This window comes from Parasteatoda tepidariorum, chromosome 5 (genome assembly GCF_982258835.1).
Source record: "Parasteatoda tepidariorum strain Cologne lab strain chromosome 5, Ptep-v5.0, whole genome shotgun sequence".
Taxonomy (NCBI): Eukaryota; Metazoa; Arthropoda; class Arachnida; order Araneae; family Theridiidae; genus Parasteatoda; species Parasteatoda tepidariorum.
Genome location: NC_141759.1, coordinates 39,486,670 through 39,500,051, shown reverse-complemented (window position 1 = coordinate 39,500,051; position 13,382 = coordinate 39,486,670).

Here is a 13,382-nt window from a genome sequence, read left to right as displayed (position 1 = left end):
TTTTCTCTGCCCCGTTGTCTGTTATTTTTGTGCATTTTATCTTGCTATCTTTTATCTTGCTTTTAATCGAATAAATATTAATCCATTAAGTACTTAAGTTCCCTTCTCGAAAAGATTTAAATATGGAAACTCAATTCTTTCGTTCTTGGAAATTATCTTAGAACAACAACACAGTCATACCTAATATATATAATTCTCTTACGTGGCTCCCAAATTTTGGCTGTATTTCTTTTCCGCCGGTGGCAACGTTTGCTTTGTTTTGTTTAAGTTACTATTTCTCTTACACGACGAATCGACCAGTGATTGCCGCTAAAAATGTCACATGCCAAATCTAGCTGAGGGGACTCAACATATAGCGCTTTTAAAAACGGAAACTGAAATAACCAGAGAGCATCACCTGTGGCAATCTCATACTATTAAGCTAGGCAGAAGTGAGTAGTCTTTGTCGATAGATCTCTATTTTAGTATTTTGTCGAAAGCGCTTTTTTCACGAATTTATATATTACGAATTTATTTGACGATTTTCGATTTATATCACGAATTATACTATAGCACATTTCTAAGAGGTTTAACGAATGATGTGTCATTTATTTGAATTCAAATTTATTTTAATGACTTAGTATTTACTAAAAAGATGTAATTTTTTAAAAAAAAAATTTAGTTATATGGATTTGAATGATTGTTTTGAATTCTTAGAATTTTGTGTATTTGCAATGTACCTAAGTTAGTAGCGAGCGAAGCAAACTATATAAGATTGCGTGACAATTTACGGGGGTTGGTGAGCGTTAGCGAGCAGGGGGCGCAGAACACTAGTTGATCATAATTTATTAATAATAAAAAACCAACATTGTGATCTGGAATAAGTCGAATGTGATATTTCAAAACTAAAGCTGTAGCCACTGTTGTAAAATTTTGTACTAGTTAAAATATAAAAACCTACCACTTTCCCAAAAAGTGCCTTTTACGTCAAAATTTAATGTTGCATTTATGTAAGTGGCTAAACGTTTGACTTACAAGGGAAACTAGGGAAGTGTGACTCGCCAATTTTGAAATAAACTGGTGGGATGTATGCCTTATAAGGAATAATTTCAGGGGGCAACATTCGTTTCGGCCCATAGAAGGTCCTGTGAGAGATAAAAAATAATTCAATATATAGAAAATCGGTATTTTATTACTTTAATGCAGTACATTAGTTATTGTAATTATCTCATACTCCAATTAATTTTGTGGCACTTTCATCTACTATATAATGCATATTTATTGTCAAAATTGATTTCGAAAATTTTATCTATTTGTAGTTTTTCAGAAAAACCTGTTAAATTAATTTTATAAAAAAAATTTGACATCAAATTTTTTAAATTTTTTTTTTCAAAAAATTTCCAAATTAATTGAAGTATGTAATTACAAATCAATTAACTAATTAATAATTAATTAATTTTCTAATTAGTTTATTAATCATCAAATTAATTAATTAACCAATTAATTACAAATTAATTGGAGTATGAGATAATTACAATAACTAATAGTCTGCATTGAAGTAATAAAATACCGATTTTTCTATAAATTGAATTATTTTTTATCTCTCACAGCACCTTCTATGGGCCAAAACAAATGTTGCCCCCTAAAATTATTCCTCATAAGCATACCTGCCAACTTTTACGCATTTGGCGTAAAATTTTATTTTTACATTTAAAGTGGTAGTAAATATGTACTATTATTTCTTTTACAAACTTGTTTTTAAATGATTTTGATCACCACTATTCTTAAAAAAATTAATCATGTATATTAATATGTGCTACTGTCATAGTTTACAGCTTAAGCTTTTTCAAATACATCGTATTTTTATGCTTAAAATCGAAAATTTAATTCCATTTTAATACCGCTGGGAAAAATCATAATGGAAGGGATAAAAAGTTGGCAGGTATGCTCATAAGGCATACATCCCACTAGTTTATTTCAAAATTGGCAAGTCACTCTTCCCTAGTTTCCCTTGTTAGATGGTTAAATTCATTTAACATGAAAAAAGGAATTAAAGAGTAAAATAAATTATTTATAACATTGTTACTACCAGTTTATGGTTAAAAAAATTTTTAATATAATTTGCATTTTTACTGCTTTCGTAATTTTTGAGTTATAGTTGCAATTTCATTTATCAAGAAACCGTTAGACGAGCTAACGGTGATCAAAAATTTAGTTAGTTTAAAAGTTGTACGTCCAGTTACTTTTCAACCGTTTTCGTTCAGATGAATTTAGTCACAAAAGATAGCTTTCTTTAAATTGGTTGAAAAAACGTTGCATATATTGCAATTTAGTTTCTTTGGACTATTTTTAAATAGTATAATAAATCACACAGCTCCAATTGACTTCCTTTATAATTTGATTAACTAAATAAGGCGCAAGATGGAAAAAATAAACTAACAAATTTATTAAATCTTCGTGCATAAAACACTAAACTATGCATAGCATTTATAACTATAGAGCACATCGTGACTAGTGTTATGATTTTATTGATACTTGAAATAGAGTTTAGAAATTATGAAAACTTTATTCTACATTCTTCTTCTTTGTTGAGAGTCTCCATCTCATCCTGTTGAAGGCCAAGAACTTTATATCTCTTCATGTTTTGTTTATTGTTCTTAATTTATTCATAATAGTACTGCACCAAGTCATTTAACGTATTCTACATTTAGCGTCCTGGAGAAACTAAATAAAAGATAGTAAAGTTCCTAAAAAAATCTTAGAAAACTCACCAATTTATCGTTTCAAATTTAAGATAACTGTAATACTAATCAAAAAATAAAAATTGAAAAACAAAGCTTTTTTTATAGTTTTCTATTTTATGGGGTTTCATATTGAAAAAGTAAAATGGTAAGTTTTTGAAAATTCTTTTCTATTTCCAATGGTTGAGCAAAAGGGTAAATAGAACAAAAAAACGAAGGACTTTATCCAGGGTTCGCGCTGTTCTTGAAAAATTTTAGTAGTGGTAGTAACTTAAGGTCAATGCTAGAAGATATTTTTTATTTTATTATACCGCTTTGTTAATTGATTGATTTAGAAATTGGAATTTTCCTGCAAATATACTTTCTTTGGAAAAAAAAAATTTAGTGATGGTTACACAGAAATTAAATTATCGACATTTGTTTAACTTTTGTTACCACTTTTTAAAATTTACACGCCTTGCGAGAACGCTGTTAGTTTCCCCATGCACCGAAAATGTGTTCCGCAAGCTCGGCCTCTTGGAGACATTACTACCAGGTTTTTAGAGTTAACCCAAAATGCTGGTAAACCTCAAAATATAATAATCATAATAAACAGTTCAATTTGAACAGCTTAACCCCTTAACTTGTGAGCTCGAGTTAATTCGAGAGCGCTAACAGGCCAAACTGTGAACACTCGAGATAATTCGAGCGGCGTTGTATTTTATGCAGCTATAATTTTTCACACTCGAATATAATCGAGAATTGAAAGGAAAAAAAATCGTTTATTGATATATTTATCATTTACATAAGTTTGTAAAATATAACACTTATTTATTCTAGAATAAAATATAGCCTTTTTCCATGGAAAAGAAGAGCAGTGTATCAAAATTGTTCACCAGAAGAAAAGTTGAACCAGGAGCGGAATCAATTATTTTGCATTAAAAAATAGATTATTTTTGGCCGGTTCTTTTTCAAAAAATCTGTGCGTTAAGGGGTTAATCAAAGAAACATGAATATGACATTTTCAGGGGTATATGTTCAGAGAAAATAATATAAAGTGATGACATTGGTAAGTTTAAAATATTAGAATTGTTTATGCTTTCACTTTAGTTTTGTCATCATAACTAATCCACATAAGCTTTGAGCATTGCAACAGCATGATTTTTATTTCAAATTAGATAAAATAAGGCAAAGAATTATTTGCTCCATCTTTTTAACACGTTCACGCCGGGGTGACCAACCGGTGGGTCACGCTAGATTGTCCCATCTTGGTAGCGCACCGGAGTAAAAACTGGTAACAATAAATTTCATTTTTTAGTTTTTTTCCGGGAATAATGAAAATCCATAACTACCAATTGTTTTTAACGGATGCAATTTTCATATTGAATTGCTTCTTCGCCGTGATACATTTCCTTACAGTGGATTGTTATTGTTGAGAATAGATTAACTGCTCCCGAATATTATCTAATATTGAAATAGTTCTTCTACCAGTATTTTCACTTTTCCCGTACCAGTATTTTCACTTTTCCCGGCGTGAGCGTGTTAATTCTTTGCACTCGAAATTTTTTTTTTTTAAAGTTTAAATAAAATCACGCAACCACTAAGAGTTTACCTAATAGCACATTGCGGACATTAAATAACTCACTGGTTGATGCAGTGTTTTCGGAGTTACTATACTGTGGGGATATTTGCTCTGTCATCTAAGATAATAATTGGACATTAAACCAAATGGTTAATAAACTTAAAGTGTAAAAAATTTAACAGTTAGAGTGGTAGAAAATTTATGGGGCCACAAAAGAGACTTCAAGTGCAAAAGGGTTAATTTTGCTAATTCTGCAAAATTTCACTGCATGATTATAAAGTTGCACATATTTGTTGAAATTTTTTTAATACAATGTTTACACGTTGAACGCCACGCTAATTTTGCATGGCTTCCCCATCTACCCGAACTGTAATTAACTACAAACTAAAATTGCAAATAGTAGACAGATTTTGCTAGTATTAAAAGGTTTTGCATGACATATACGAAAAAAGTGGTGAATTATGTAAGATTACGAATTATTTAGAAATACTTGAGGTTAAAATGTATTAAATTTAATTTATTAAACTAAGAATCACAATAATTAAGTAAATTTTGAATAAATTTTCTGCAATTCCCTAAGGGAGTGTAAATTTTATAGTTCTATATCATGTTATACGTACGCTGTCAGCCAGCTGTTTTTCGCGGCCTATGTGAAAGGTCAGTGCCAGCAAGCAGACGCAGCCTGAATGTAATTTCAGTGTCAGCCACCGGTGGTTGACGCGGCCTAAATGTAATTTCAGTGTCAGCCACCGGTGGTTGACGCGGCTTAAATGGAAAGTCCAGGGTCAGCCACCGATGGCTGAAGCGGTCCCCAACGTGTTAATTAAAATCATTGCAAATCAACTTTATAAAATAAAATTAAAACGGTTAGTGGTGTTAGAATACAATGTTATGAATCAAATTTTTAAATTCAAAAATAAAATAGTAAAATGAATAAAATGGATAGTACTACTGTAAATATTCACAAAGATCTCCCGCCAAAATAAAAAATGCTGATTGCACAATTTAACAGTAAGCATTTAGCCACATCATAATTGCGCATGACTCAAAGTAAGAGAACAAATGATTGATTCATTTAACTTTCTAAAACCACATCGTGATTGAAAAAAGAAATTTTTTTTTCAGAAGTTAGCATAATTTAATTTCAGTCCCACCTTTCCAATTCTTTAGCAGGAAATGAAAGAGTTTCAACTGACTCATGCAATCTACTAAAAGATTTAGCACATGGTCCCTAAGTTGCTACTCTTCATAGATTAACATTTACGAGGAACAAAATAAAATTGTTAAAAAATAATTAGTGCTGGTCAATATTAAAACTTCAGTATAGTGATACATATTCATTGTTATAAAGATACATTTTCTAGAAATATCGATATCTACGATATCAAGGTAATAAATCTGTTATAATTTTTACGCAGAGGAAATTTATCGACATTCTCAAACAATTCGTAATTGGTACTTATCGTCATCAATTACATTCGCTTCTTTATCGTTTTTGATTTTAAACTTATTGATACTAGTCAACATATACGATATTTTCGTGAGAACTCCATTTAAAAAAACAATTAAAAAGTATCGACTTTTCCGTATACTACGTTAGTCTAGTCTGTGAGGTGGTTTGAGGTGCCTGAGGCCGGAACGGCCCTTTACCTCTTCATTTTGTGATGATGTCGATGAGGTAATTCCTTGTGGTTGAAAGGAGGATGAGATTAGCAGGATGAGGATACATCGGTAGACCACGTTAGTGAAGTCAGGGCAGAAATTAAAATGAAAAAGATAAAAAAAATAAACTGGTAATAAAACCTTTTCCATTTTAGCTGTTTTTCGTGAGGAGTAAAATAACTTTAGTATTCTGAATTGAAAATTATTAATCACTGCTTACTTTTTTAGGAAAAAAAATCACATTTATATGACATTAGAAAATATTTGTAATTATGATACTCTAAACAAACTAAATGTGCTACTATTTTTTTTTCTTAGGGTAGTTTCTCATTATTACTGCAAACTCAGAGATGCCAACTTGCTCCGGACAGCAAATATATATTTTAAAGTGGTAGTTTATTAATTGTGATTCTTGGTTTAATAAATTCAATTTAGTAGATTTTTAACCACCACTATTTCTAAATAATTCGTAGGCTTATAAAATTAACCACTCAACAGTAGTTATGTATTGCAATATCTTTTAAAAAGCAGGCAAAAATAGTCAAATAATTGCAAAATTTACTTTGTACTTATTTACCGTATTTTTTATTATATTGTCGTGTCCGGAGCAGTTGGCATCTCTGCAAACTGACTCTAAATTAAGTCCAAAATTGTAAAGAAAAAAGTCCTGCATTTTTCTTTATTGCATACTTGCCAACTTTTACGCATTTGGCGTTAAATTTTATTTTCATATTTAAAGTGGTAGTAAATATATACTATTTTTTTCTTTTATAAACTTAATTTTTAAATGATTTTGATCACCACTATTCTTAAAAAAATTAAGCACATATATTAGTATGCGTTACCATCATGGCTGTCAGCTTAAGTTTTTTCAAACGCAACTTATTTTTTTGCTTAAAATTGAAATTTTAATTCCATTTTAATACCAGTGGGAAAAATGATAATGGAAGGGATTATAAGTTGGCAGGTATGTTATTGCATAGTAAAATACGGTTATTGCAGTGTTTTTACACTTTTAGTATCGACGATCTCTCCCCGTGCAATAAGTTTCCAAGAAATCATGCCGTAAATCGCAATAATAAAATTAATTACATTTAATTTAATTTTGACTCTGAAGGTGCATTACGAACTTGATAACAAACCTTAAAAATTACTTAATTAGTTTTGAACTGATATCCATTGTAATAAACGGGTTAGCATACGAAATTTCCTTATTGGTTCTTCAACTATCACAGAAGAACTAATTCCTAACTCATGCATACTTGAAATCGAAATATAGATTTCAGTAAAATATAGAAGGAAGAAGCTTAGAGTGTCAATTTTAAATATCAAACTTTCTATCGGAAAACATTGCTTAGCAAAGAATCCCAAGAAAATAACTTATAAGCATAATATTAATTTAATATTGATTAGTTAATTAAGTACGTTATGCAACATTGATACAATTCTATTCATAAGCACGTGACATCAATGTAAATCACGTATTTTATGTTTCATTATGTCAAAATGTATTTATTGCTTTTCTTTTGGTAAATCATATAATACATATATCATATATGTATCTCTGACAGAGATGCCAACTTGCTCCATTTTGTGAAAAACATATTTTCTAGTGGTAACGAAATTTCAAGTTATTATATTTGTTTCGTATTTTTTTATTCAAAGCAGTTTTTCCACCACTACAAATTTTGAAGTTTCATATGAAATGAAACTTTACTGCAGTTATCTCGTAGTGACTCCTTTATACCGTAGGCGTAATTATCCTTATTCAACATGTTTTATTAATCAATTCGCTACCAGTGTATTAAAACTTTTACGGAAAGTACATCAGTTGGTATCCTTGATAATTTAATGAATTTTTAACCCTGTAAATTACCCACCACACTAATTGTGAAGTTTTTTTCATCTTAATGTTTAGTTACCACTTCATTCAGTGATCCTCGAATTTGATAAGGCAAGATTGCAGAAATTCTTTCGAAATGTTAGTGGTTGCGTCCATTTTTTTAACTGTTGAAAGGACTTCGAGTGCAAAGGGCTCTGTTCCCGAAAGTACACGCCTCCTTTACAGTAATGCAAAAGATTCTTTTATAAGTGGTAGGCTATTTGTCCTTTAGCTCTAGTTTAAAGAGATACAGCATAAAAGGTGCAAAAGCACATCTGAATACATGTTCAAACTTGTAACGAAAGTATCCGACAGATTTAAGTGTTACATTTGTTATATACATTTAAAGGTACCACTTTTACTCTACCACTTTTTTTAATTTTTATAAAGACATCGTTTGCATACGTGTATAATTGGGCGTGTTCCTTCGCGGACAGAATTTTCCGGCAGACATAATATTTAAACTATTAAGTAGTCTGATTGGTTCATACTGAATTTGGCGGAGCTAACAAAAGTACGCCAAAAATATTCAAGTGGTGGCAAACTACTCAACCAAGCAATTTAAAGAGTTCGTAATTTCGCAACCACTTCAATTTAGACAGAAGTATGATATATTCAATCAGCATATATCATACTTCTATATGATAATATAATATCATACTTCTATGTTGCATGTATTATACTTCTATATTCTATATAATAAGTTTCCAAATCTTTGTTGATAATCAAAAAATTTAAGGACCCATTTTTAAAAACAAGAAATATATTTTATAGTATAAATATTGCTACAGTTTGAATATTCTTGAATATTAGTTGAAAATATTCAGCTCAACCAAATATTGTTCTAAGATACAAAATTTTTCTACGCATTTATTTGTGGAATTTTTATAATTTGCACCTCTTTAAAATAAAACATACTGAAAGCAAATTTAATAAAAAAAATTTTTTTTTTTACAGATATGAATTTAAAGTTGCAATCCACCCCAGAAAGAGAGAGAAAAAAATTTTGAAGTAGACCCTCATCATGGCAGGGAATGTCAGTTTTGTCACCGAACTGCCAATCCATGTGTCCGATACAAGTATGAAATTTCCTTTCAATATGGTATAAAAAGCAGACCACTTCAAATACAGCACCATTTTCGCGTAAGGTCATGTTGCGTTGGATTGGGGGGGGGGAATCTTATTGTAATCGTTCTTTTTAGCAAGAGCAAAACAGAATATCGTGGGAGTACGTTTTTAAGGGCGCTGGCAAAGTTTGATTGCTGTTTGAAGTATTCTTGCCAGCATCCTGACCTGTATTTGACGAGTGCATTAATAATGTAATCGTTATTAAATATTTTGATCGATGGCTAGTGTTGTTATGAATTGAAATTTATTATCATGAAGCTTGGGAATGTTTTAACCTGAACTTTCGACGAATACACATTTCTATAAGTGTTTTTTTTAAACTATTTTAACGCGATGCCTAAAAATTTCAAATTTACTTGGATTTTAATTAAATTCTAAAGAAAGCACAGCGATTCTTCACCTGTTGAGCATGCCCCCTAGGTGGCGAAATAAAATTAATTGGCCTTGATATATCATATATATGCAGTCAAACCCCGCTATTGTGAACAAGGTTTATAGTGAACGAAATGTTCGGTGCCGTGCCTTGCTATACACGTACAATGTTATTTTTTGTGGATATAGTGAACCAAAAAAGTAAGGAAGTTGGATATAATGAACTTTTTTCTGTCTTCGACTGATTTTTCTCCTCATTTTTTTGGTAGTAATTTTGAAATTTCTTCTCCAAAATAAATACATTACCGATTTTTAAAACCATCTATGGAGGAGAATGTAGCGATAAGCATTTTTTCTTGTTTGCTTCTTTTATCTCGCTCTCCCATCCCTAAACAAACCAAGCAGATGTTTCCAACTCAGGCAGATGATGCACCTGTAAGGTGTCAGTGGGAACAATATGCATTTTCTGTCAGAGGGAATGAGTAATCATTCATTATTGGTTAAACGGTTGGTCACTAATATGTGTTGATGGGGCCCTCATTTAAATTCTTTTTTGATCTCAGTTCAGTTAAAAAAATCCTGTAAACAAGTGTCTCAAATTTAACTATGGCGAGCAGTAAACGTAAAACGTACTCCATTGATGATAAAATGGGTATAATCAGAAAAATTGAAAATGGATGCAATCAAGCTGATATTTGCGGGGAGTATAAACTATCCAAATCTGCAGTTTGTAAAACATGGAAAAATAGGCTATTAATAATTTCTGCTCATGAAAAAAATTTAGAAGGCAGAAAAAAGTTGAGAAAAGCAGATCACAGGGATGTTGAAGAAGCATTACTGAAGTGGTTCACCATTCGAAGAAGCCGCAATCTTCCAGTATCTGGGCAAATGTCGATGAATTTTCAAAGCGATTTTATGAGACTACTTTTATGTACTCGAATGGCAGGTTAGACAGGTTTAAAAAGCGGAATAACAGAAATTCAAGAAAAATTATCTGAGAGTCGGGAAGTGTTTCCATATCTGATGTTGAGGATTGCTCATCAGCTACTAATTACTAATTTTTTTTTGTACGCAAGACGAAAAGGAATGAAAAATAACACATTTATTGCTACTAGATAATATTTTTCAGTCATTTATTTGAATAATGTCCAGTAAAAGGGAGGAGTTTGGGAACCATTAGTTAAATTGCCTGCGTAACGGATATAGTGAACTCCCGGTTATAGTGAACCGAAATTTTGGTCCTTGAACGTTCACTATAGCGGGGTTTGATTGTATATATATTAGTATGAGCTTAGTGAATGAAGCTGGTAAAAATAGGCATTTTCAAGGGTATTTATTAATCAGGGAAAACAACTCTAATTGGTCGCGTGAATGTGGATACGTTTAATCAGGATGGCCACAGTCAGGAAAAATTTAAAAAGTGATAACCACTATTTAAAGAGGTTATCGCAAATTTCATCGGTTTTAATTTCATATCAATTTTAAGAATTCATTTAATTGTAACTCAAACATTAAATTTACAAATTAGTTAAAATGTTTTGTTTCCCCGACACTTTTTAAATTTTTCTGGAAAACGACTACCCTGTTAAGGTCACCAGAATTGCTTTTAATTTCACTTTAATTTTGACATAACTAATCCATATTAGCTTTGAATTAGTATTATTAACTTTGAGTTTTATTAGAAATTAGATAGTGGCAAAGAATCATTAGACCCGCCTTGTAAGAAGTCTATTATAAAATAGATCGGTTACCCTGATTTTAGCCACTCGGAAAATGTCACTTACCTAGATCATCCACTCAGCTCATTTATATATCATTAAACAAAGATAGTAAGAAGGGATTATCATCAAAGAAAAAAAAATCAATTAATTAAATTGCTTAAAATATTGTATTGTAATAATATTGTATTAACTTATTTTAATGACTGTGAAGGATAAGTTTCGCAAATCGAAATTTCACACTAATTAACTCGCTATTTTGAGCATTCTATTCTCTACTAGATCTTCCTGTCAGGTGACAATGCAAGCTTCAATTGTTTTCTGATTGCTGCCAACAACTTTTGTCACCATTTCATCGTCAAATATTTAACATCAAACGAATTTCCGACTACCTTCCACTTTTTTAGAGTTCCTTCCATCTGATTGAAATACAACCGGCTAATTTCTGTTAAGTTTTATTTATTATTTTCCTAATATATCACATAAAATTCAATATTTGAATTTTCTAAAAATCATACCCATAAAACTAGAATTAAATGACAAATACCTACCAACTTTTATTGAAATTTTGAATTTATAAGTAATATGGTTTTTTAAAATGCAGCAATTTCGAAATAATAAGATATCTAAAATTCAAATATTGCTTATAGAGTTAAGCAAAAATATTTCAACAAGATAGAAAGACTGGTGTATACCATGTGTGATACTGTTAAATTTCGTAAACAGGTCGGAGCGTTAATCTGGTAGTTCAGTGATTGCCTTCTTGATACGAACAACGGATAAATATTTTCGTGTGGTAGTCGATAAATGCATGATTCTTACTTCATTAAGTTTGATTTACAGAGTTTTTACTCACCACTGCTTCTCAATAATTCAATGTGATACGCCACTTAGTTGTAATTAAACTATATAACTATAATTCTTAAGCCTTGTAACTACTCATTCAAATCTACTTAAATATACATATTTAACCCTTTTTAAAGCCGTGTTAAATACACTTACCACTAATTGTTAAAGTCCATGTTAACTTTTATACCACTTTTAATTTAACTTTCCATTTGGTAATAACCAGTTTCAGTTGAATTTAGTTCCATTTGCTATCAAATATAAAGTGGTGAATTATATAGGCTTACGAATTATTTAGAAATAGTGGTGGGTAAAAATCTTACTAAATAGAATTTATTAAACTAAGAATCACAATTGATAAACTACTGCTTTAATATATATATATTTGCTGTCCGGAGCAAGTTGTCAACTTTGTAAGTGCTGTTATATATATTCGTTCATGCGTCATACAGAGATGCCAACTGTTCCGGACACGCCAAAATAATTAAAAAAACGGTAAATAACTGCAAACTAAATTTTGCAAATGTTTGACTATTTTTGTTTGCTTTTTAAATGGCTAAGCATGACATAACTACTAAAAAGTGGTGAATGATATAAGACTATGAATTATTTAGAAATAGTGGTGGATAAAAATCGTACTAAATAGAATTTATTAAACTAAGAATCACAATTGATAAACTACTGCTTTAATATATATATATTTGCTGTCCGGAGCAAGTTGTCAACTTTGTAAGTGCTGTTATATATATTCGTTCATGCGTCATACAGAGATGCCAACTGTTCCGGACACGCCAAAATAATTAAAAAAACGGTAAATAACTGCAAACTAAATTTTGCAAATGTTTGACTATTTTTGTTTGCTTTTTAAATGGCTAAGCATGACATAACTACTAAAAAGTGGTGAATGATATAAGACTATGAATTATTAAGAAATAGTGGTGGATAAAAATCTTACTAAATAGAATTTATTAAACTAAGAATCACAATTGATAAACTACTGCTTTAATATATATATATTTGCTGTCCGGAGCAAGTTGTCAACTTTGTAAGTGCTGTTATATATATTCGTTCATGCGTCATACAGAGATGCCAACTGTTCCGGACACGCCAAAATAATTAAAAAAACGGTAAATAACTGCAAACTAAATTTTGCAAATGTTTGACTATTTTTGTTTGCTTTTTAAATGGCTAAGCATGACATAACTACTAAAAAGTGGTGAATGATATAAGACTATGAATTATTTAGAAATAGTGGTGGATAAAAATCTACTAATTTGAATTTATTAAACCAAGAATCACAATTGATAAACTACCACTTTAAAACATTCATTTGCTGTCCGGGGCAAGTTGGCATCTCTGCGTCAATTTGATGCGTGTTGTAGAGATATGTATATAAGAAACGTCCGTAAACCTAGTGTTAAAGAAATAATTGAATAGATTTAAAATGCAAAGAACTGCGTTTTTCAATAAGCTAAACCGAAAACGAAACGTTA